General features: G+C 40.7%; 1 non-coding gene across 1 annotated transcript; it reads left to right on the forward strand.

The window, feature by feature from the left end:
- Window positions 1-4,245: 4,245 nt before the first annotated feature.
- TRNAI-UAU (transfer RNA isoleucine (anticodon UAU)) lies at window positions 4,246-4,341 on the forward strand. Its single transcript has 2 exons — window positions 4,246-4,283; window positions 4,306-4,341. It is a non-coding gene; the product is annotated as a tRNA-Ile (tRNA).
- The last annotated feature ends 1,659 nt before the right edge of the window (window positions 4,342-6,000 follow it).

Consider the following 6,000-nt stretch of genomic DNA (forward strand, 5'->3'; position numbering starts at 1 on the left):
TAACCATTGCGGCTGTGGGTTATAAATTTAAGTTAATGGACTTTAATTGCGGCACCTGTGCTTATTCCAGGCCAACGCTCAAAGTCTAGGCCTGAGCTTAGGCCATAGCAAAACTTTAATTTATACTAAAATGCGTGTAAACTTGGCAAATCACAAGATCAGCAAAAAAATTCCCACAAGTCGCTGTCGCTGTCGCTGCCGCTGCTGCTGCTGCTGACCGAGCGACCGAAAAGCAGGCAAAATGAAAATGATGTGAACGTGTAGTTTGATCAGGTGCGCATACAAATCTTGCGGCAACTTTCAGTTAAACAAAAACAACAAAATAGAAGGAAAAAAAAAAGACGAACGGCGCAAAGCAAGCAAAAGTTAATGAGAAAGTCAAATAAACGAAACAAATAACATGCAAAGTGTCTGCTGTAACAGTGTGTGCTTGCGTGTGTGTGTGCGTGCGTGTGTGTGTGCGTGAGAGAGCACTGCGGGGGCGGCAGCGAGAGAGAAGCTAAGCAAGCCAGCTGCGCAGGCGTTCTGTAAAGCTTTTTGCGTTTTATTCGCCGCATCAGCCTTCGTAGAGTGTCGACGATGCTCTCAGCGACTGCTGCTGCTGCTGCTGCTGCTGCCGCTTGATTAAGTGGGCAGCGGCAGAGGCAGCGGCAGAGGCCTGGCCCTGGGGTAAAAGTCGCTGCCAGCGCAAACATTGCAAAGTTCAACAGCAAAAGCAACTGCAGCTGTGTCAACAATGAATCTTCGCTTGGGCCCATCAATTTCGCCGTACTGAAGTCGGACTCAGAGTCGAAGTCGAACTCGAACTCGAACTCGTAGAGGAGCTCGCGATGCATCTGGCAAGTAAAACTGAAAGTGGCGCTACAAGTGCAGCAACTGCAACTGATAAGCAAACAACAACAACAACAACTGCAGCCAGACAGTTCCCTAAGACGACAACAACACGCTCTAATCTTAATGCCGCGCTTGAGAGATTGCGGCGTCTGGCTGCAACGTTTTGGGTGGCCCCTGCACACACACACTTACATACATACATATATTTATGTGGCATGCCGCATGACTAAAGCAGCGCCTATCAGTGCTCCATGGCGTGGGCTTGGGCTGGTCTGGGGCGTTTATCTCAATTAACACGCCACAATCACAAATGATAAGAAAAATATACATTTCTTATGCACTTGTTGCATGGGGCATGTGCTTTCGCTTAAAAGATTTCATTGATAAAAAAAGTGAAGATTACAATTTTTGGCATATGACTCATGAAAGAGATATTTTTGAAAAACGTGCAGAAATAAATAATAATTATGGTTGAGAGCTTAACTTAAGTTAGTCAAAATAAAGAAGAATTCGTTGGGAACTAAAGATTAATAACTTCTCAGTTTTCTAAATGAACATTTGCAAAATACGAATTTTGGGCATGGAAATATAAAATAGAAAAATATTTAAAAAGCACAAAAATAAATTTGAAAAAATTATATAAAATATTTCAAATATTTGTAGACAATCTACAGATGGGTAAAAAGTATATGATGAGTATATAAAGTATATGACAGTTGGGTAAAAAGTATGTGACCAGTTGGGAATCTTAAACTTTAAAATAAATCAGAAAACAGCGCGAGTCGAGTTAGACTCTCAAATTGTTATTGATCTAACAATTTTTTTTCTGTATTTAAATAATATTTCTAATTGGAATTTCAGTAAGAATAATTTAGTTTCTATATACATTTTTAAATATATTTTTCCGAGTAAGAAACAAATTGCATTGTTCCAAGTATATTATTGGATTATGAATAATTTATTTGCCAATCTGGCAGAAAATGTAATTTCTCGAAATTCGATTCGTTTATAATTGTAAATTTATGCGATTTTCTGTGAATTTTGCGGGGGTTTTTCTATTCGGATAACTTTCGGAACTTTCAAGACTAGTTTCTGAGCCGACTCGAATCACTTGTTCAGTTTTCTGTATCAAAACTTTTACTATAAACTATGAGCATTATTATGTGGACATTAGATTTCCTCGAAGCGCGACAATTTGTGCTGCTTTATCATTGTTTGATTTGGTTGGCGCCAGTCACCGCCGGCACCTCCGGCACGAGCTGCTCCCAGGAACTGGGCTGATATGCGACGCCTCGAGACTCGGGCTTGACGGTTGAACTGAATTGATTGCTTGGATGGGTCTTCTAATTCCAATTCGATTACAGTTACACAATTGCGAGGCGCCTCTATGTGGCACATAGAACGCATAAAAATTGTGTTTATGCCTTGAACCCCTCGAAATGGGGTCCATCTGTTCATCTGTGTAAACGCGTAGATCTCGGAAACTACAGCAGCTGGAGACTTGAGGTTCGATTTACATATATGTATGTATATTCTCCTTATCAAAAGCAGAAGAAATTTATAATCCTTTTCCATATCTTCCCCTACTTTCATCGATATTGATCGTTTTGAGTCAAGGTTTCTTAAGCAAAACTCGAAAAATATAAGAGCTAGCTATAACAGACTGACTTTTTAGCTAATCGTGGAGAATGTTTAGTTCTAAAATCTTTTACTGCATATCATACCCATTACCCACCCAAAATAGGGGCAAAGAAAAGAGCAAGAGTCTTGGGCTTTGCTATTTACACACTTTTGTATAACATAATTAAGTCGTGAATATTTCATAAAGATCGGACCACAAAGACCGAAGTTAAACAAGAATGCATTTCCCATACATAGTCTGGGACTAAGGGAAGAAGCAGCACAGCCGCGTTCGTGTGTATGTGTGTGTGTTTTTGTGTATGTGTGCTTTAGCTTCCTTCTGCAGCCTTCTGCAGGGCATCGCCTGGTCGGTCACTCCCGACTAGAGCAGTTTTAGTTGTTGTTGATGATGTTGTCGGGCATTGATTGGCCGTAAGGTCGCTTCTTTACATATTTGCCCCATTAGTTGTTGGTAAGTATTATTTACTGTTTAATGTCCGACTGTCTGTTGTCGCTTTTCATTTATTTATTTATATTTTTTAATTGCAACATGACATGACAAGGGATTTGCTTTTGCGTGCTTCGCTAAGTTTTTCCATTGCGAAATCGTTTTTCCAGCATTAAATTATTATTATTAATGTCATACAATGGTCATTTGTCACAATTTTTGTTGTTGTAGTTGTTGTTGCACGTAGATACATTTGTTTGCTTGTGTGTTTTTGTACTTTATGTTCATTGCATTGCATTTTATTTTTATTCAGTTAGAAACGATTATGGCAATAACACTTATAGCAACAACAGCAGCAACAACAACAACAACAACAACAACAACAGCGACGGCAGCAAATACAACAGTAAATATCGCAACGCTTTATGCCCAACGTAATTAGCGCAATTTGCATTTCCTGACTGACTCCGAGGTTGATTTTCTCGGTAATCGCCGCAAGTACTCGCGGTGCACGTTACGAGAAGTTGAGCTTTAGCTAGTCTCCCCTCCCCTCCCCTCCCCCCTCAACCCCTTTCGCCGTCTATTGTTTTCGCTGCATTTTGCAATTCATTTGAAATCGAATTGTAACTGTTTTTGTTTTTGTTTTTGTTATTTTCTTCTTCTCAGCTTTGTTTTGTTTAGCGTTTCGTTTAGCTGTGCCAACTGGAGCTGTAGCTGGATCAGATGTTACGACGCTGTCGCTGCAATTTTAACGGGCTTTTCGTAATCGCCGCAAAACCTGCACCTGTTCTCACAACGAAAGTGAAAAGCATAAAATTTACATTGTTTACTTTGCTGCGCGGCGTTCTGTGTGCCTGTGTGTATATGTGAGTGTGTGTGTGTGTGTGTAGGTTGGTCCATTGAAAGTAAAAACTGTTACTAAACAAATTTCACTTTTCAATACTTAATACATATTTATAATTTATATTATTGTTATGTCGATTCACTATTGAATTAATTAACTGGCACTTGAAGCCCTGAATGACTCAATTTATTGAGTTAAATTCGGTCTGAGCTTAATTTTACACGCATTTTATGTACAATTAACATTAAACTTAATTTAAAGATTCATTCTTATCAGAATTGCTGACGCGGCGAATTAGCAGCAGCATTAACGAAAATTTCAAATTTCACACACACACACACATACAGGCATGTGCGCACGCACAGCGTGCCACAAAAAGATTGAGAGCGAGCGAGAGCAGGCGAGAGAGCGTAGGTCCGCATTCGCTCAGTTTGTGCAAATATTCTAGTTCTCAATACCTCTCCGTTTTACATGCGCATTTGGCAGACCTCGTCCAACAGCTCCAGTGGCGCAATTGGTTAGCGCACGGTACTTATAATCAGTACACTGTGTATGAGCAATGCCGGGGTTGTGAGTTCGAGCCTCACCTGGAGCAGGTCGTTGTCGACTGTTCTTTTTTATTTTTTTACGCTTTGTTTTTATTTTCATGGTTTTTTAAAATAATTTTTGAGTTTGTTAGGGTATAAAAGCAATATTTGGTTGGGTTTAAAAGTTTTTAAATACTTTTTTGTACTGAGTGAAACGAAAAATATATTTATGTTTAGATAATCTGTGTCAACTTTTACTTGAAATATTTAACTAGTATGTTATTTCTGCAATATTTTGTTACTAATTTTTAATATTTAAATCTCTTTGTATTTATTTTTATTTTTAATATTTAAAATTTTAAATGAAATATAATAAAATATATCAATTTGAAAAAAGACTGAAACTTAAATGTCATCCTAACTTTCCTATTTAAAAGCTGTGCTGAAGTGAACTGTAGCCACTTTTTATACATGAATACCGAATAAATTCTATTATTGTAAATAAATCTTTTGCTGGTCTCCTTCTGGCCAGGAAATTTGCTTATAAACATTTCACATATCTGTCAAAAGTGATTCACCCAAAACTTAAGCCAAACACATCAACATGGCTAAAAAGCACATGGCCAGAGCTGTGCCGACAGCAACGATTCCCAGATTCCCAGACTCCCAGATTTCTTGGTTGCCCAGCGCGCAGCTTCAAGCAGCTGTGGTTGAGGCTGAACATGCCACCCAAACAAATCGAGTGGCAGTGGCAAAAGTTTGTTTAAATTTCAACAACATCAACATCAGGGCCACTTCATGCCACAGCTGAGGGGGCAGAAGTGGGCTAGTGCCCAAACATGTTAATCATATGGCGATGGCAATGGCGATGGCTGGGAAAGCCAGCATAAATATATATTCCTATTGAGTTTCGAGGTGCCGCAATTAATCAATATACAAAATCGAACACAATATCCGCTTTGGCTGTGCCGCAGCGCAGCGCAGTCAATTGAAATTATGAATAGATTGTGGCAGAGAGTCGTCTGGGGCAACAACAATTCGACAAAAACGGCAAACAGATGTGCGGCCACAAGAAGGTGTTGAAAAAGAGAGAGATGCCCTCTGCCACAGCGGCTGTGGGCGTTTGTGGCATTGTCGAGTGGCATGTGAAGTGGCATGGCCTGGTGTGGCGTGGCGTGGCGTGGCGTGCCGTGGCATGTGGAGTGCCGACTGTTTGAAGTAAACTCAATAAAAACGAAGCAACACAAGCGTAGCCAATAAAATGTTTGCAGTTCGTCCGGCTGAATTGTTTACAAAAAAAAAAAAAAGAGGCAACAAGAAGACGGCAAGACGAACTCAGCACTTAGCATATTTGCGGCAGCAGCTGCAACATCGATCGATCTTGCCTGGTGGTCCGCGGTCCGCAGTCCGCAGTCCGTGGTCCAAGTCGGGCCGTGTGGGCGCATACGGAGCGGGCACTTGCCCCAAGGGGCACAGCCATGTGGGCAGCGGCGTGCGGAATTTTAAACAAATATTTATCCAAGCAAAAAGTCGCAGGCCACAAAAGGGCAGGGCGGCGCAGGGCAGGGTGGAGGGCAGCATCTGATCATGATGATTCACGATGATCAAGTTTCGATCGGATTCGGGTCCATCATTGGCATTCATTATGTGTTTACAGCTGCAATATTTGGGGCAACATTTATGCAAAATAAACAACCCGCCGCATGGCTCCATTCACAGCTCTTCGC

The sequence above is a fragment of the Drosophila montana genome, unplaced genomic scaffold, assembly GCF_035044405.1.
Source record: "Drosophila montana isolate Dmon_TW-CO22-7 unplaced genomic scaffold, ASM3504440v1 contig_2668_1, whole genome shotgun sequence".
Taxonomy (NCBI): Eukaryota; Metazoa; Arthropoda; class Insecta; order Diptera; family Drosophilidae; genus Drosophila; species Drosophila montana.